This window comes from Mirounga angustirostris, unplaced genomic scaffold, assembly GCF_029215605.1.
Source record: "Mirounga angustirostris isolate CCGP_5_RB_7025 unplaced genomic scaffold, mMirAng1.0.hap1 SCAF_6, whole genome shotgun sequence".
Classification (NCBI taxonomy): domain Eukaryota; kingdom Metazoa; phylum Chordata; class Mammalia; order Carnivora; family Phocidae; genus Mirounga; species Mirounga angustirostris.
Genome location: NW_026991714.1, coordinates 107,891,072 through 107,911,351, shown reverse-complemented (window position 1 = coordinate 107,911,351; position 20,280 = coordinate 107,891,072). Strand labels below are relative to the sequence as shown.

The 20,280-nt window shown below is 44.5% G+C and overlaps 1 long non-coding RNA gene across 1 annotated transcript; it reads left to right on the top strand.

The window, feature by feature from the left end:
* Positions 1 to 34: 34 nt before the first annotated feature.
* On the top strand, positions 35 to 18,966 carry LOC129045893 (uncharacterized). The gene is made up of 2 exons (XR_010412492.1): positions 35 to 2,101; positions 9,354 to 18,966. It is a non-coding gene; the product is annotated as an uncharacterized LOC129045893 (long non-coding RNA).
* Positions 18,967 to 20,280: the final 1,314 nt, after the last annotated feature.

Below are 20,280 nucleotides of genomic sequence, written 5' to 3'. Positions count from 1 at the left end.
CCGGGGCGGAGCCTCTCGCGCTGGGGGCAGGGCGGGGCGAGGGGTGGGGCCGGAGCGCGGTCCCGCCCCCAGGTGATTGCCTGGAGGGCTAACCCGCAGAGAGACGCTTCCTGGGGCGCGGGACTAATCGCAGGCCTTCTGGCGCTGTTGGACCGGGAGGGGATTCCGCCGGTGCCGGGAGGTCGGCGAGGAGCCCCCCGCTACGCCCGCCTCCTCCGTCAGTCGCGCCCTGAGCCGCGTTCTCCGGGTGGGTATTCCCCAAGCCCCCTCCAGCCCTGTGTACCATTGTTAGCGACTCTCCTTCAGGTAAAGAGGGCTTTCCACAATAGGAAGGTCATGCAACAGTATGGAGGTGGGGGTGGGGAGAGTAGCTTTATAGTGGAGAGACCCGACAAACTACCTTAGCTAAGTGATCAAGGTCAACGTCCAGAGAGATAAATCATTAGTGATACGATGTGCCCATGTGGTCTTCCTCCCAAGAATATAGCCAAGAAAAGCCTAAGGAGATAGGAAAATAATGTAGTGTGGCATCCTGGAGGGGATCCTGGTAAAAGGACATTAGAGAAAAACTAAGGAAACCTAAATAAACTATGGACGTCAGTTAATAATAAAGCATCACTATTGGCTCCTTCACAGTAGCAAAAGCACCATGCTAATAGGAAATGCTAATAATAGAAGAAACCAAGTGTTAACTTCTCATTTTTTCTGTAAATATAAAACTATTCTAAAAGAGTTTATTTTTGGAAAAAAAAAAAAAAGCTCGCACGGGTAATAAATGAATATATGGTAGTTTAAAAGCAGTTTTTAGAAACCGAGATTCACACTTTACTCTTCCAGCTCACTTTTAGGTGTGCCCTTCCAGATCTTTCTCTCTGCAGCACTCTATGTGTGTATATACTCACCTAGATGTACTGTTTAAAACGGTGTTGCAGTATTTTTCTGCGACATGCTTTTTTACTCACTACATCTTGGAGGGTCTTTCCTTGCAAGCGCACCTTGTTCTACTTGGTTCTTCCCAAGGACCCAAGGGGTGCGCAAACGTGCGTGTCACCTAGGTCCTTAGGGAAGGACATTTCGGTTGCTGTCGGTTTGGGGCTATTGCGAACAGCACTGCTGGTCCTATTTCCATTTTCAGAGCGCACAGAGAGGGAGGGACTGGGGTGCTGTAGGTCCAAGGGGAGATTCTGGGTAGGGTTGGTGGTGCCGGGCGGAAGCCGCGCCCTCCGCCAGCCAGTCGCCGCCCGACTACGAACCTCGGGGACCCAGTCATTTTCCGCGGCCTGTGCAACACCGCTGTCCCCGCAAAGGCGCGGCCCTTTTTCGGGGCTGAACTGCATTTTTCAGCGATGAGTGGGCGGATGAGAGTGAAACTCAAGCCAAAGGCTCCAGTGCGACTCGGAGGAAATGCCCCGCCCCCACCCCCAGCAGAAGACGAGCCAAGGGTCAGTGGCACCAGGAGACTCGGCCAGGCTTGGGTATTACCGCGGTGGGGGTGCCCGCGGCGCATCAGGAGCGGGCGTCGGAGCGAAGCCCCCGCCGAGCCCGCGGCGCTCCTCCGAGAGAGCGTCTGTCGCCTGGTGCGCCCTGGGCTGGGGGCTTCGTCGGGGAAGGTCACACCTGGCGCCCACCCAAGCCTCTGCTTGGACACCCTGCGCCGGCGCCGCCCGTGCCGCGGCTCCCGGCGGCCTCAAAGGCAAGCTTCTTTGAATGGCTCACTTTTTCCGTAGATGAGCTATTGCTTCCTTAAATACCACCTTAAAAAAAATAAATCAGTAGGGGCGGAATTCCTTCTGCGTGTAGCACACACTTTCCTACGTCAGGACTGAGCTCTTCAAGGCCCAGGATGGGGGATAGTTACCACTGTGCTCACCTTTCTGTGACTTTCAACCATTTATTTTTAACAAACGTCATGTTGAGCTCCGACTCGGTTGGGACACTTGTGTCGGGGAAAAGTTTGGTCCGCAAACACCTGGGTCCTGTCACTTGGAAGTTCTTTGAGCCTCGGTGTTCTCGCTTAGAAAATCTTCCAAATGATCTATGAAAATCTGTAAAGTGACCACTGCTTCATCGTTGCTAGGGGCTGATGCAAACATCAGATGAGGTAAGGGGAAGCGAGTGCCTTGTAAACCGGTCAGGTGCTTCAGAGCTCTGAGTAGCACAGGACCTTTATAATCTTTCTTATGTTGAGTCATTGTACAGACAGTGTTTGAGTACAGGCAATGTGACCGGCCCTGTGCTGGGTGCCCCAGAGACAGGGACAAAAGAAAACTCCTTTGCTCTAAACACAGTTCTTCTCTAGTGGAAAAACAAATAAATCGCAAATACCTCACAAAATACAGGCTTGTAAAAAGGATCCTTGGGGGGGCGCCTGGGTGGCTCAGTCGTTAAGCGTCTGCCTTCAGCTCAGGTCATGATCCCAGGGTCCTGGGGTCGAGTCCCACATCGGGCTCCCTGCTCAGCGGGAAGCCTGCTTCTCCCTCTCCCACTCCCCCTGCTTGTGCTCCTGCTCTCGCTGTCTCTCTCGCTGTCAAATAAATAAATAAAATCTAAAAAAAAAAAAAAAGGATCCTTGGGGTCAATGATGAGAGGGAAGTGTAGAGGACAGGATCCAGAAAGGCTGCTTCTGATCAGTCTGGCCAGACTTTACAATTGACTTTTAATTATTTTTATTTTTTTAAAAAATGTATTTATTTGTCAGAGAGCACAAGTAGGGGGAGTGGCAGGCAGAGGGAGAATCAGGTTCCCCGCTGAGTAAAGAGCCCAAAGCCAGCTCCATCCCAGGACCCTGGGATCATGACCTGAGCCAAAGGCAGACGCTTAACCAACTAAGCCACTCAGGCATCCCTATTTTTTTTTTTTTTTAAGATTTTATTTATTTATTTGACAGAGAGAGACACAGCGAGAGAGGGAATGCAAGCAGGGGGAGTGGGAGAGGGAGAAGCAGGCTTCCCCACAGAGCAGGGAGCCCAATGTGGGACTCGATCCCAGGACCCTGGGATCATGACCTGAGCCGAAGGCAGATGCTTAACAACTGAGCCACCCAGGCGCCCCCCCCTATTTTTTTTTTAAATCATGTTCATTCTTTTTTAAAAAATTATCTACTGCTTTCATTTCTGCTTTTATCTTTGTAGTTCTGTTCCTTCTTTCTTTGGATCTGCTCTGGTGTTCTTTTTCTGGTTTCTAGAGTTGAACATTTGGGTCACTTATTTTCCAGATCTTTCTGTTGTTGTTCTCTGATAAATGTATCTAAGACTAGAAATCTCCCTCTACATCCTGCTTTAACTACAAATCACAAGTTTTAACATGTCATGCTTTTGTTATCTCTCAGTTATAAATATTTTGGTTTTTTTTTTTTCTATTAGGATTTTATCCTTAATTCATGGATTATTTAGAAGCATGTTTCCATGGTTTTTTAAAAAACATTTTGTCATAGATTTCTAATTTTAATGCTTAGAGATTTTTGGAATTTGGTGAGACCTCTTTGTGGCCTGATAGACTTTTTTTTTTTTTTAATGTCCCAGTTTTTGTGAATGCACAAGCTTCTTTCTATATGTTTCTCCATCCAGTTTGCTAACCTAGTTATTTAGCTTGTTTATACCCCAGGTTTTTTTCTGTTCAAGCCGTTGATTTCCGAGAGGGTTGATTTAACGTTTTCTACCTTTATTGTGCTTTGCCAATTTCCCCCTATAATTTGATCTCATTTTGCCTTATAATTTTGAGGACAAATTATTAGGTTCACACAAGTTCATAATTGGTTTATCTTTTGATGACTTATCTTCTTTTATCACTTTTCTCCTTAAAAAATTGCCTGCTCTTTAATATTGCTATCTAAGATAGTATTTGTCTGGTATATGTTTTTCCTCTCTTGTTTTCAAGCTTTACTGTTCTTTAGGTTCATCTCTTGGAAATAACACAATTTTTTAACAATTTTTAAAAAGTTCATCTGAGTATCTGCTTTTAATTGGTGCGTTTAGTTTATTTTAATAATGATTACAGAAATTTTTGGACTTATCTCTGCCCCTTTTTAGGAGATACACACATATACACACACGGGGGCATGCACGCACACACATACACTCAAGGCTGATATTCACCTAAAACACATGCTAAAATGCTGTAAATTGTAAAAAATCAAAATTCTTTCATCCTGTTTGGTAAATAGTGGTTGCCTTGAGACCTCATAGTACCCCCACCCATGATCTTCCCCTGATCTAGGAACAAAAGGGGCAATACTTATCACAGGGGGCCCTCCAGCACCTTTTTCAAGTCTCTTATTAGTTAGTAAAGGGGCCAGGCAGGTGGATTAATATTTTGACTATCATGTGAAATACGCTTTCTCTTTGTTTCTTTTTTCTCTTTTCCTACTTCCATTTGGAATGTTTGAATTTTCTTTGTTTAATAGAGAGGTAATACTAGAATTAAAAAGATATGAATAAATAGCTGTTTATTAGACACCTTTACCAGAATATCCCTCATAAAACCCAAATTTATAATGTCAAAAAGTGAACTAACCATCTTTCCCGCTCAACCTGCTTTTTCTCTTGGATTCTGTATCTCAGCTGAGATACCACTGCAGGGCCCCTCACTTCTACGGGTTCTTCATGGCAGAGGCTTAGCACACTTTTCTGTGGTCCAATGTTTTTGTAGAGTTTGCAAAAGTAAGCTATTTTGAATACAAACAATTAAGACATCTGGCTCTTTTTATCCTGAGTTCCCTAAAAACCCCTCACAGCAGAGGGGCCGTAGGTATTTTTGGGATTTAGCTAAAAAAAGGGGAGCTGGGGTTTCGCTTAGTTAGGGTTTAGTAGGATATGTTCATACCATTTGCAGTCACTTCTGTGTGTGGTTACGTTACTGCTCATCTTTCAATGTAGGAACGGTTTCTAGGAATATGGCTCTGATTCAGCCAGAAGAGCCAGAGATGTTCAATAATAAACATGTCCTATAGCACCTGTTTTCAGAAATATGTAGGCAATGAAGGAGAAACAAGATTTGATATGTTTGGAACCAGAAACCAGTCTATGGAAAATTCTTCCAACGATTGTATGTATGAAGTTTTAAGCATGTAAGTCTATTCTCATCCAGGCCCATTTATTTTTTGTTTTGTTTTTTATTTTTTATTTTCTATTTTATTTTTTTTTTTAAGATTTTATTTATTTTTCAACAGAGAGAGAGAGACAGTGAGAGAGGGAACACAAGCAGGGGGAGTGGGAGAGGGAGAAGCAGGCTTCCCGCTGAGCAGGGAGCCCGATGTGGGACTCGATCCCAGGACCCTGGGATCATGACCTGAGCTGAAGGCAGACGCTTAACGACTGAGCCACCCAGGCACCCCTTGTTTTGTTTTTTAAAGATTTTATTTATTTATTTGAGAGAGAGAGAGAGAGAGAGCATGTGAGCTGGAGGAGGAGCAGAGGCAGAGGGACAAGCAGATTCTGCGCTGAGCATGGAGCCCAACGTGAGGCTCTATCTCATGACCCTGAGATCGTGATGTGAGCCAAAATCAGGAGTCCGTAGCTTAACTGACTGAGCCACCCAGGCACCCCTCATCCACACCCATTTAAAATGGAAGCCCTCCCATAGGGAATATACTTGATAAGGCAACAAATGCAATGATTACATACAAACATATAGAAATAGATCTTTTTAAAAACAATTTCAGGAAATATATTTTACTAGCACTCTGTGTAATATGGCACCAACTGTAGGAGTGCTGCCTGTGTGTGAAATTAAATGCTTTCTGTATCTGACTGTATCACATCTTAACTTATATCATGTGGTTTATACTGATAGAGTCTATAAATTCTAGATGCACAGGCCAAGAAAGATGAAATTTTATTATGACTTTTTATGAACTACATCAGCAAGAATAACACAAAACTCAACTTACCACTACAATAAGAATATCCATGACAAGCTGGCAAATACCCATACCAATTAAAGAAATGTTTAAGTTTAGACAAGAAAACTTAAATGCCCAGAAATCTCATTACCCACACATGAAACTTGCTAGAATTATTTCCAACTTTGACAATAGTGATACAAATATACAGTGTAGGGAAGGAAAAATTCCTCTTCTACCTTTCAAGTTCTTCCAGTTGGACTAAGAATTTTTTTAATATGTATTCTTTTTTTTAAGATTTTATTTATTTGCAATAGAGCGAGTGAGCAAGAGAGCACGAGTGGGGGGAGAGGCAGAGGGAGAAGAAGAAGCAGGCCCTCCACTGAGCAGGGAACCTGACCCGGGGCTTGATCCCAGGACCCTGAGATTATGATCTGAGCCAAAGGCAGACACTTAACTGACTGAGCCACCCAGGTGCCTCTGGGATTAAGAATTAAATTTACATGAGACAGGTTAATAGGAGAAAAAAAAAGACAGTTTTATTATGTGCACACAGAGGCCCAATATTGAAATTGAGCCCTGAAGAAATGACCAAGGCAGGCAGTTTTTATACTTTTTAGACAAAGAGATGATACATTTCTGAGGAATTGACAGGATAAAGAAAATAGTGGAGAGCTTCGATTAGGAAGAAGTTCTAAGCAGATTTGGGGCCGAGATAGTAAATTAGTAAAAAAATAATAGGGTTTGTTTCTACAGCTTTCTTGGCTTTAAAATTCCTATCTGGTGATAAGGATGTCTTTTTACTTCTTAGTGTAGGGAGGGTACCTTTTGTATGGGAGATTTGTTTCCTGCTTTTGGGAGGGGCTGAGTGTCTTGCGCCTGCTTTTTCCCAAATAGCCTCAATTCAAAATAATCAATACACCATTTGGGTATATTTCGGGCAGCCTGCCCCTGGCCCTTACGACATGATACTACCAGCAGTATTAATTGTTCGCAGCTCAAATAGCTTACTTCTGCAAATTTTACAAAACCATCTGACCATACTGGAAGAAGACTGAGGTCTCTTTCTATTCTACTAAAGAAAACCAATACTGGGCGCCTGGGTGGCTCAGTTGGCTGGGTGACTGCCTTCGGCTCAGGTCATAATCCTGGAGTCCCGGGATCGAGTCCCGCATCGGACTCCCTGCTTGGCAGGGAGTCTGCTTCTCCCTCTGACCCTCCCCCCTCTCATGCTCTCTCTATCTCATTCTCTCTCAAATGAATAAATAAAAATTAAAAAAAAAAAAGAAAACCAATACTATTAGAAAATCCTCCCTATCTATAGATTTTTCTTCCTAAATATTTCTTGCATCTGACCCCTACTTTCCATTGGTTAAGTACCACTGTTCTAGTTTTCAGGCCCTTATGATTTCTAGCCTGGACTCCACAGGAGCTTTCTATTTTTTTTTTTTTTAAGATTTTATTTATTTATTTGACAGAGAGAGACATAGTGAGAGAGGGAACACAAGTAGGGGTAGTGAGAGAGGGAGAAGCAGGCTTCCCGCCGAGCAGGGACCCCGATGCGGGGCTCGATCCCAGGACTCTGGGATCATGACCTGAGCCGAAGGCAGACATCTAACCACTGAGCCACCCAGGCGCCCCTGCAAGAGCTTTCTAACTGGTCTTACTGGCCCCCAGTCTCATGCCCCTCAGATCTGCCCCTCACATCCGACTGTGTCACTCCTTTAGGACCATCATGCTCCCCAGGATAAGGTTAAGCTCTTAGGCTGACACATAAGACCATACCCTGCCTCTTCTTTTGCAGTACATGCAACTCTTGCCTCTCTCAAAATGCCAGCTTGCTTGTAATCCATCCTCCCCTCCATACCATGTCATGTCCCCATACCTTTGTTCATCTAGTCCCCTCAGCCTGCAATATCCTTCTCTTCACTTTTCACCTTGGTTGCTCCTACTCATCCTCCAAGACTCTGCTTAATTTTCATCTTTTCCGGAAGCTCTCGGACTTCCTCCTTCAAGATAGGGGACTGAGCACGTGCTGTAGTCTATCTCCTCAGCCCCAAGCTCCAGAAATTTCAGGAAAGAAAGAACTGGTATTTTTAAAGAAGATGACAAATAAGTCTTGGAGAATTAGAAGCACTGAAGAATTTCTGAGAACTTGAAAGCAGACAGAGTGAGATATAACACTTCAGCCTAGCACATGAGCACCTAGTACATATATCCTTGAATGTGTGTACTATACTACCTACTACAAAAGCAGGACCAGCAACAAGGACACTCCATGCCTGAGGTAGAGGAGGCCTGGGACAAAAGGCAGCTAACAGGTTACTGATGGGAAGGTGAGCCACACTCACTGTAGGAGCAGCTAGATGAGTAGACTCCTGAACATTTCCTTAAACCCCACCCTTGAAGACAAGATGGCCAAGGCGGGAGTGTTTGTCTCCACATATGAGGGAGTGAAAGACAGGGCAAGGCCCAGAGGGATGGCAAAGCCAAGGAGAAAAGGGTAGCCGCTAAGCCCCAAAGACCAAATACAAGAGCATCCACCCAAGGGTCCACCCTGCCCATCTTGCCCATCCTGCCCATTCTGAGTGTGTGGAACACACATATGCAAAGTGGTTTTCATCCCTCCATCAGAGGGAGTTATGCAAACAGATGTTCTGCAGGAAATTGCATGGGCAGACATGAGTTCACTGCCAAAAAATTAAATACCATTTGAGAAGCACCAATCCACGAAAGAAAGATTTATAACTAAAGAAACATAATAATCATTGCTAATATTTACTGAGCATTTATGTGCCAGGCACTATTCTAAACACATTGCATATGTTAAGAAACTTGAACCTGACCAGAAATCTTTTCGGGTAGGACTATGTTTATCCCCTTTTACAAAGGAGGAAGCTAAGGTGTAAGTGATTAAGTAACTTGCTGCAAAGCTATACAGCTTAGTGCACAGAGCCACAATTCTGCCAACCCAAGCTGTCTGCCTCCAGATTCCAAGATTCAACAAAGCAAATAAGGCAACAGTACTGAGCTTTGAAGTAAGTATAATTAATATTCTCAAACAAGAGGAAATGAAAAAGAACCAATTAGAGATGTTAGAAATGAAAAAATATAATTATAATTAAAGAAAGAAAACCACCCCAAGTATATGAGCTAAGGGGTAGAATGTATGTAGCTGAAGAGCTAGTGACCTAACAGATTGGACCAAGCAATTTTCCCTGAAAACAGAAAGGGATAAATAAATATAAACCAGAAAAGAAAAGATAATAGACATGGAAGAGAGTTCCAGAAGAGCCACCATCCATCCATCAGGTGTTACAGAAAGAGACTAGAACAATGGATGTGTCCAGTGAAACGTGGTTGATTGTCAACAATCTCTTTTCTCACCCTCCCCAAATCCTAATACCATGGCAATAAAGGAATAGCATAGGTGAAAACCTGCAAAGGCAAAAGGAATGAGAGAAGAAAATGGTGTGCAAAATTTCAACACTTTTTTTTTTTTTAATTATTTAAGTAGGTTCCACAACCAGCATGGAGCCCAATGCGGATCCCAAACACACGACCCTGAGATCAAAACCTGAGCTGGGTATCAAGAGTCAGACGCCCAACCAACTGAGCCACCCAGGCACCAGGCACCCCCAACAATGTTTTGAAGACCGAAAACATATGGTGGAGTGGTAATTGACTTGGTAGAAAAGCGGACGCTTTACCTTGGGTGCCCCAGAGGGAGAAATCAAGGAGAAGCAGCTGATTCTCCCCACCCACCCCCAGAGTCAGCAAGGCTTAGCCTTACAGATGGAAGGTAGAGTATGAGGATGCAAATGGGAACAGGGATGTGGGTAGAAACCCTAGTCACTTTCCCTAGCCCCTTCAGCAGAAGTTCCCTCTACCTGTGGAGAAAGAACACTTGTCATATAAGTTGAACTATGGAGACTGCAGAATAGGATATGTGAAGCACAATGAATTTGGGAGGAGGAGGTAGGGTATGGGTCTACACAAAGATTAAGCAAAAATCTGCATATTGAATCATGGGACCCTAGTCCCCAGGAGGTGATAAACCTGATTCAAATTCATAAGCAGGGAACTGGAGGTTTGACCTCCAGTGATAAAACAATCCTTTTAAGAGATATCCTCCAACCTTAGGGGATTTATAGAAAATGAGCAGCCCAGACAAATGTCCTCCAATGACTGATAGTTACTGGTTCTCTCAATGCAAAGCTGACTGATGGCTTGAACACCCTGCAGTGAACACCATCAGTCAACAAGCCCCACTGCCACGCAGAGATTCCAGTCATTGTTTTGTGCCTCATCCCTAACTGTGAATATCCAACTTAGGATCACCAGCCTGAAAGGAAGACCTCCAGAGAGAGTGACCAACCAGCCTGGTTTGCCAGGGGCAAGGGCGTTTTTCAGAACACAGGACATTCATTACTGAAACTGGAGAGTCTCTGGCCAACCAGGATGAATTGGTCACCCTACTCCAGCATGTGTAAGCAAGATCCATAGCTTGGCTTTTGCTTAATAGTTTGCAAACCTGACCTACTTGCCCAGCTCACAAGCTGTGAGCATAGTCATCTGCTATAATTTATAGGGTCTTGTGGTAAAATCTGCCAAAAATTGTATTAAATGGTTTGTGACTTTTGCAGATCCTTTTCCAGCCTTTGACATGATACGTAGGGAAGGATATGGACTACGCTAGGTGTCAAAGATAGCTCCTCTAATTTTTAGTTTTATCTTTAATCACTTGAGACCACATTTGGATGGGCTATATATATGTTTTCCTGCTGAACTCAGTGCAGCTCCCCAGCTAATGCTCGTTCTGGAGGGTCAGTGTCTGTGCCAGGCAAGTCATGAAATGTGGTATCACCATGCCATCCTTGCCCTTTACCGGAGAACAGAAAGCTAAGCATTCTCCAGGATGCAAATTACCTGATTTTGATATCATGGACTCAGAATAGTCTTTTTTTTTTTTTTAAGATTTATTTATTTATTTTAGAGAGAGAGAGCACGAGTGGGAGGGGCAGAGAGAGAATCTCAAGCAGACTCCGTGTTTAGTGCAGCGGAGCCTGACATGGGGCTCAATCCCATGACACGGAGATCAGGACCTGAGCCGAAACCAAGAGTCGGATGCTTAACCGACTGCACCACCCAGGCGCCCCTCAGAATGGTCTTAATAGACAATCGATACTACCATCTTATTACCTCCAGAAACAAGGACTACCAATTCTGGATCTGAAGCAATCATTTTAAGAGATATCCTCCAACCTTAGGGGATTTATAGAAAATAGTTATGAACAGAGAGCTACCTTGTTCGGTTACTTTGGGAGTGCATTCCACAACGTTTAACTAGCAGGGCCTGCTGTTCAAAATGAGATGTGCTGCAGGTATTTGCCTGTGTGGCCAAATAGGCCCTGTGGTTACACACCTGCTTTCCTGTTTCTCCAGGCTGATTTTTATCGCCATTGCACAGTATGAGGTGGAACTGTGGGGCTTCAGTTACCTGCCTGTGGCATTCTTAGAGAACTCTCCAGGTTTCTCCTAAAGCAATTCTTGGCTCTACCAGCAGGGACTCCCTTGACGCACTTTGGAGGGGATGTGTGTTGGCCTTTGCTTTAGGAACATGTGCTTCCTGGCCCCTGAGTTTTCCTCAGAGGATTGAATTGAAGTCCCGGTTGAGTTTATTATTAAGGCATGTGGCTCACTTCTTAAATGGCAATGGAAAGTACCAACATTCCAAGTCGAATTTCAGCCCTAGAGCCACAATGTACTTTTTAAAAGTTTGGCCAAAAGAAATGCTGTTTTGGACAAGTACCTATGAAGTATGTGTTGTTTTTTTTTTTTTTAAGATTTTATTTATTTGTGAGAGAGAGAATGAGAGACAGAGAACATGAGAGGGAGGAGGGTCAGAGGGAGAAGCAGACTCCCTGCCGAGCAGGGAGCCCGATGCGGGACTCGATCCCGGGACTCCAGGATCATGACCTGAGCCGAAGGCAGTCGCTTAACCAACTGAGCCACCCAGGCGCCCTGAAGTATGTGTTTTATTCAATCTCTAGACACATATTCTTAAATGTATATATGTTACCAATTCAGCTGGAGCAGCGCAGTTGTGTGCTTGAGTGCCTCCCATGGCTTCTTAAAGATGTACTTCTAGTGGATTATGTTTTGGTTGGTGGCCCTCAATCTATACTGAGGGACATTATGCAAAATATGGCTTTGAACATTGACCCCCTGTCTGTTGCAGGGATGTCATTGAGCGTGATGCTTGTTATGTCCATAGCGACCTCTCCAAGAGGACAACTTGTAGAAACGAATGTATTATTTGGTCTCACTATCTGGAATAGTTGCCTTTTTTTTTTTTTAAAGCAACCTGCAAATACTCTGGATCTTATAATAGGTCCTATTTCCCTCTCCCTATCTGCTGCTAGGGTCTTAGAGCTAAGCTGATAAAGAACCATGAGACTGTACAAAGGGGACTAATCACTCAGGTTGGCACCGTTGGTGAAATGGAATCAGAGCATGGGGTGTTGGCAAGGAGCTCTAGAGGCTGTGCCTACCATCTTGAGTGTCAGGGAATCCCCTCCCTAGAGGAAGTTTGGAGACCAACATACATTTCTCCAAACCAGTCTTATAGAAGTGCCTGCAGATTATCCCTCTCACACAGAGTTGGGGTTAGGACAGGTATAGTAGGGTGATGACACGGGAGAGAGGCCTATCGAGTCTTCTGTCCTCCCTCACTAGCTGTCTGTCTTTTATCACACATGGCATGGTTGGAAATGAATGGGCACCATATATGAAGTCAAGCGCCATGTGTTTCCCAATGCTGCACCCATCCCGGTCTCCAGATCTACGTACTTTCTGCCCCCAACATTCACTTCCGTTATGGGAGCCAGGGAAACAGTATACTCTAGATATTAAAAGTGTAGCTCTGGAGTCAGAGGGCCAATTTCAAATCCTTCCCCCATGCTCACTAGCTGAGTGGCCTTGGGTAAGAAATGTAGTCTCATGATCTGTATGACAGGAACCAAAACACTGCTGGCCAAACACAGTTGTTATGACAACACATTATATAACTACTGTGAATCATCTAGCACAGAGCTTGACGCAGCAATAGATGTTTGCTATGCAGAAATTCATCATGGTGGTTAAGAGTTTGGGCTTTGGGATAGGATGTATGAGTGTTCAAATTCCAACTCTTCCTGGGCCAGCTGTGAAATGTTGGGCAACTTTCCAACTTCTTTAGTCCTTAGTTTTTTTCATCTGCAAATGGGACTAATAATACACATGAAACTCTTGACACACCACTTCCTATGAAGAGCGTGTTCCATAAATGATAGCTCTACTTTCCTGTTATTTTACTGCCACCCCAGGGGAGAATACAGCTCAAGCTAAACAGGCAGGAGGAAGTGCCTAAGAGAGATTCTCCAGAGCTGCCAACCCTTTGGTAGCAGGGGAACTGATCTCCACCTCTGACATAGAGTAGTAACATAGCCACTTAGATTTATTGTTTTCTGTGTGCTAAGCAATGAGCTGAGAGTTTTCTATTTTTGTTTGACCCGAGATTAGGTATGGTGGATCTTTGGGGAGGCACAGGTACTTTCTCAGTATAGGTCCAATCAGGAGACAGAAACCACATTGGGGTTTAAGCAATGGGAGTTTGCTATAAATAATATTATGCTATAATAAAAGCATAATTATAGGATGTAAAGAGAACCCTCTAGGGCAACTCTCCCTACAGCTGAGAAAGGGAACCCAAGGAAGGGAATACAACCTCAGAAGGCGGCCACCTCTCAAGGCTGTGGGTCAGACCTTGTTGGAGAAGGTATCATGGCAGCCCCTTGGATGGTGGAGACATTTGCAGGTGCCTTGGCCTGAGCTGGTCTTCAGTTGCTAGACAAGTGTGAAGCAATCTGCCTGAGCACAGGTGAGTCACAACCTGGTGGTGGGATCTGTGGGCAGGTAGAGGGAGTCAGACAGCAGTGTAGGTGGGCGGCAAGGATCACACAGTGTCTGTGTTGGGAGGGTCGACGGAAGGTGATCACCAGGCTGGACAGGACTCTAAGGTATCTGGGGGACCTCTTGGACACATAGCTGGGGCAGAGCACCACAGGATGTCCGACACCTGCGAAAACCAGCGGCAGAAGCCCCTTCCTCCTGTGGAGTTCTCCCAGCACACTCTGCTGAGAAGGCTTACCAGTATGCTCACTGTAAAGGCAAGATGCTTATGGGGATTCTGCCCATTAGCACACAGCAGCTCTTTGCGGGTGAATTTGGAGCTGAAAAGTAATAAATTGATAACTAGCATAGACACATTAGGGGCATTTGAAGAAAGCTGAATACACACATGAATGGATCCATGTATTCATGCATGTGCACATATGTATACTAATCCACCCTGCTCAGGGGGTATACTACTCCTAGAATGTTCACAGACCCCAAGTGAAGAACACAATTCGTGGTTCCCTGGCGGCCACAAGAAAGCCTCCATAAGGCACTGAACTCTGTGGCAAGATGGAATGAAAGAACTGGCCATGAGACTTCTAAAATCCTGTCCTAGTTATGGAGGCTGACATTTCTTCCTCTTTCTCCACTCCCTTCCACATTGCTCATGGCACCCAAGGGAGACCTGAACCCTAGCAGGGCAAGCCCATTTCCCTTTTTTAAATTAAATTAAATTAAATTAAATTAATTTATTTATTTGAGAGAGAGAGAGAACACCAGCCAGGGGAGGGGCAGAGGGAGAGGGACAAGCAGACTCCACACTGAGCACAAGAGACTGACACAGGGCTCAATCCCAGGGCCCTGAGATCATGACCTGAGCCGAAATCAAGAGTTTGGACAAGATGCTTAACCAAATGAGCCACCCAGGTGCCCCAAGCCCATTTTCTTTTTGCATATTTATTTCTCCCAAAGCCTAACTAATCCGTCTGTCAGCTTGGGCACACAGAGGGCACTGTGCTCTGAACAGCAGGCTTCCTGGGTTCCTATTGAACAGACTCATGGACAGTCATTTTCCTCCACCAACTAAACACCAAGCTACTTGTCGATAGTGACAAACACCAGTTTTGATACTTTCTACTGTTTTTGGCATGGTAAGTGCCTACTCATGGCCCTGCTGGGAGTAAGGGCCCAGAAGCTGAAAATTCACCTCCCATTCTGCTCCAACCCCATCCACAGGGCCGGATGTTGGTAGTGGTCAGAGACCCTTGAAGAATGAAATCGATTCCCTTAGGTGTGCAAATGTTGTTTTTGTTTTTGTTTTTAAGATTTATTTATTTATTTGACAGAGAGAGACAGTGAGAGAGGGAACACAAGCAGGGGGAGTGGGAGAGGGAGAAGCAGGCTTCCCGCCGAGCAGGGAGCCTGATGCGGGGCTGGATCCCAGGACCCTGGGATCATGACCTGAGCCGAAGGCAGACGCTTAACGACTGAGCCCCCCAGATGCCCCAGTGCTCAAATATTATATGATGCATACATGGAACTCTGCCTCCATCCCACACCTACCAGAGTCAGAGGGGGCTCAGGAGCCTGTATATTCTGGATAAGACTGCCTTTCCCCCAGCCACATCACGTTCGGCAGAGTGAAGAAGGCCTCTGGAATTCCTCATATTGCTGTCAGGCCCCCCTCTCTCCTCCCCACACGTACTCCTCACCACCATTATTTGCCTTGAGAGCCTCAGGGTCCACCTCATTAGGGCTTTATCTCCATTTGCCTCAGTCCCTCCAAAAAACTCAGGCGCCCAGGCCATCCCTTATCTCCCAGACTTGAAAGCCCATATAGCTCCTTATGGCTCTCTCCACCCTTTTCCCCATAGCACCTGACATATAGTACAGCTGACCTACTTATTTGTTAGACTCCCCCGATTGAGGGCGGGGTGTCTTGGCTCTTTTGTTAACAGCTATACTCCCAACATCTAGAAGGCATCTGGCATATAGTAGGTGCTTATTAAATATATGGCAAAGGAATGCATGAGCAAACAAAGCATCTTTGATGCCCTCCGTTCTCTGGGACTCAGTGTCTACCACAGCCCCGTTAGTCTTGTTACTACCTTCCCATCAAGGGCCTAAACCACAGCCCTTCCCCCATACTGGCTTACACAACTCTCTAGCAATTTCAGAGCATGGGCTTTGGAGACACATGGGCTTGGAGACACACGGGCTCTGCCGTGTAGAGCTTTTTAGCACCTCTGTGCCTCAGTTTTGCTTACTTGTAAAACTGAGATTTTGTGGTCAAGTGGATTAAATGGAAGGTGTTTATAAAGGACTCAGCACAGCTCCTGGCCCCCAGTAAGTGAGCAGTAAAGGATAGCAAGCAAGCAGGGAGGCCGCAGAGCGGGGTTGGGAGGAGCAAGGAGCCTTCCTCTGTCGCTCCATCCTCGATGCGTTGGTAGGGAATGCCCAGAACCTTGTGCTAAAATGGATTCTGGGCAGGCCCTGGGCTCAGGGCGAAGGAGTCTGACAATTGATTAATGATGTCTGTCATGGGCATGGGTTCTTCAGGCAGCAAAAGGATGAAGGAAGTAGCGGACCCAGGCCACACATTTGCCATCCTGATCTACAATTTCCACCTCCTCTCCTTTTCTTTTGTACATCTTGACTACTTTCAAGGGTAAGAGCTCCTCTCTTTCCGGGAGCTCCTCCCTGACCTCAGAGTCCTTCACACACCCCCACCCTGAAAATGGTACGGTGTGCTCTTCTGAGCCCCCACACATTTTCTATGCTGTGCCTTTATTATTCACCATATAGCCTTTTGGGTTGTGTTTTAACTTTCAGATCTCCTGTCTGCATATATAGGCTGAAAAATGCCTTCAGGTTAGGTTTTGCCTTTGAGAACTAACTTGGTAAAACAGGGTGCATTGGATTAGGAGTCAGAAAACCTGACCTTGCTGTGCGACTTTGAGCACATTGCCCTGCCTCTCTGAGCCTGTTTCCCTGAATGAAAATGGGAACCTTAAGCAAGCTGCCTTCTCTGCCCACTGTATCCCAGCGCTGCGGGGGGAATCAGTATTTCATAAGGCTCTGTAGGGAGTAAGAGCGTTCATGTCCTTGTTGCATATCCCTTTGCTCTCCGCTTTCAGTGTCTAATACCAGAGTTTCTGCAGATGCAGAGTACGCTTTTCTCAGCAAGGGAGTAGGCAGATGAGTGCTTTGAACGGGAGAAACAGGCACTTAGGACATACTGACAGCTGAGTTCGGAGAAGGGAAGGGACAATCCAACATTTCTCCCTTTATGCTTGCAATTGGGAAGAGTTAGGAGCCAGGAAAGGTAAATGCTGTCATCTGCTGGTCATTTCCTGTGTAGCAGCCTCAAAATAAGAGTTCTGCAAACCTCTTGTGTAAACTTAGCTAAGGACCCAGGAGGGAGGAGGTGGCATTTGCTGAACGTTTACTGTTTATAAGGGACTATCTGCAAAGATGCTATAGAAGAGAGATAGGAATTAACCTTGGATGCTGCCAATAAAGAGGTCACGGCCGCCGGAGAGCTAGAGCCGCCTTCCCGTGCCTGTGTGCCTCGAGCACATCCTTCAGCCTCTCTGAACTCTGGGTTTCTCACTGGGTGCGTGGATTAGGATGGTCTACAAGCATCTGAAAGGAGGACCTTGAAAGAGGAAGAGAATGTTACAGACGGGCACTGAGACGGAAAAGAGGACGGGTCAAGAGAAGCCCTTGGAAAGCCTGACATGTGTCCTCTTCCCTTGTCTCCTTGTTTGTGAAGCTGTGGGTTAGGCTCCGGATCTCGAAGCATCTGTCCTCCTCTGACTTCTTTCTGCTCAGGGGAAGGGACAGAGGAGTTGAAAAGACTTCTCGAAGGAAGAATGGAACCAACACCTGTGTAGTCTCCGCCAATTTTAAGAAATGGAACCATATTGTTGCCTCTGAAGTCGTCTATGATATGAATATATTTTAATTTATTTACACATTCTACTGTGGAGGGCATTTGAATCGTTTCCTATTGTTTCCAGATTTTTTGCTCCCTTGGACATCCATGCGTGTATATTTCTGTCAAGTATATACTCAGGGGGTGGAATTGTTGGGTTATAGACCAGGTGCATTTTCAACTTTAGAGATAATTACAATTCATTATCCCAAGAGGTTGCCCTAATGGAAACTCACATTAGAAGTGTGTGCAAGTTCCCATTACTCCAAATTCACTGCAAGTACTCGATGCTCTCAGATTTTTTTACAGTTTTGCTAATTGGGTGAGGGTGAAATGGTGTTTTACTGGGTTTCCCCCAATTAATAACGAGCATGTTTTCATACATTCATTATTTTGCATTCCTTCTGTCAAATGCCTGTTTATTTCTTTGTCTGGTTTTCTCTTGTTTTGTCTTTTTGTCCTCATTAATCTGTAGGAGTTTTAAAATATATTTGAGATACAACTCTTTTATCATCTATGTATATTGGTAAATTTTTGTCCATTCTGTAGCTTGCCTTTCTACCTTCTTATAAATGTCTTTTGAAGACTAGAAGTTGTTAATGATAATGTAGTTGTACTAGGCAGAATCCTAGGATGACCGCCATGACCCTCATCCTGGTATAATGTCCCTCCACCAGAGTATGGACAACACCTGCGCATGTGACAGGTATCATTGGTGATTGTGTCACCTGTGGCAAAAGGAATTTTGCAGATGTGACTGTGGTAACTAATCAGCTGAGTATGAGTTAATCAAGTGGGAGATTAACCAGGTAGGCCTGACCAAGTCACATGGTCCTTTTAAACTTGAGTCTAGAGATCAGAAACAGAAAAAGTCGGAGATTCAAAGCATGGAAGATTTGACGTACCACTGCTGGCTTTGAAGAGGGAGGGGGGCTCCCTGGTGATGCAGGGTGGTCTCTAGGAACTGAGAACAGATCCTGACTGACAGCCGCCGACGACCCGGGGACCTCAGGCCTACAACCTCAAGGAGCTAAATCTGCCACAATCCCAAGAGCTTGGAAGAGGACCCAGGGTTCTAGATGAGATCACAGCCCAGCCAACACCTTGATTTTGGACTGTAGGACCCTGAGCTGGGGACCCAGCCATGCTGTGGGTGGGCTTCTGGGCTGCTCATCTGTGAGCCAACAAATGGGTGCTGAATTTGTTATGCAGCAGTAGGAAACAAATACAGTAGTTGTACTTATCAACATTTTCCTGTATTTATTTTACTTTCCGAGTTTAAGAAAACATTCTCTGTATACGCTGAGGTCATGAAGACACTCTGTTCTAGAATTATTCCAGCTTTGCCTTTTCACATTTATTACAACTTTTTAAAATTGATTCTCCCCCCTTGGTGTGAAGGAGAGATCTGACTCCATTTTCTCCCCATATGGATAAGAATTTGTCCTGATGCTATTAATTGACTAGTCCATCATTTCCTCATAGATCTGCAACTGCAGTCTGGTCATGAATGCGGTTTTTGAACAAAGGAAGGTCTGTGTCTGGCCTCTTTATTTCATGTCATTGTTAATTGGTCTGTCTTTGTAACAAACCCACGCTGTGTTAATTGCTATGGCTTTCTAGTAATTCTAGATGTCTGGTAAAGTACCCATCTTGTTCTTCAAGAGTGTCTTGGCTTTGGACTCTTCCAAATAAGATTTAAGATAGTTCATCAAATTTCATAGGACAACCTGTTGGGATTTTTGTATGAATTATAATATTATATCTATAAGTCAGCTGTGGGGGATTAGCATCTTTAAGGTACTGAATATTACAATCTATGACTATGGTCTATGTCTTCTTTACTTGTCTTCTTTAATATTTTTCCTAAAGATTTACACTTTTTTTCCACTCATACATCTTTTGCAAAATTTGTTTTTAGGCACCTTGTATCTTTTATTTCAACTATGAATGGCATCTTTTAAAAATGTATCTTTTCTGTTTGCTGCTGGTGAATAGAAATGCAAGCTCTTTTTATATTTTGATTGTGTATTCCGTGACCTTGCTAAATATTCTTACTCATTCGAATAGCTTAGTTGTAGATTCTCTTTGGTCTGATTTCTTCAATAGATATAGGACAATTTGGATTTGGTAATTTGTATCCTTCAAAGAAATGCATTTCATCTATATTGTCAAGTTTATTGACAAAGTAGTTTATAATACTCCTTTAGTATCTTTTTATTTTTTATTTTTATTTTTTTAAAAGATTTATTATATTTATTTGAGAGCGAGAGAGAGAGCAAGCAAGCGAGCATGGGAGGAGGCAGAGGGAGAGAAACTTTAGCAGATCCCATGCAGAGAGCGGAGCCCAAGTGGACTCTATCTCAGGACCCTGAGATCACGACCTGAGCCAAAACCAAGAGTCCAACACTTAACTGACTGCGCCACCCAGAGGCCCTCTTTTATTATGTTTTTAATATCTGTAGGGTTTAAATAGTGTCTTCTTTTTATTCCCGACACTGGTCATTTTTATCTCTTTCCTTGATCAGTCTTATCAGAATTTTTGTTTTGTTTTTGCTATAATTTT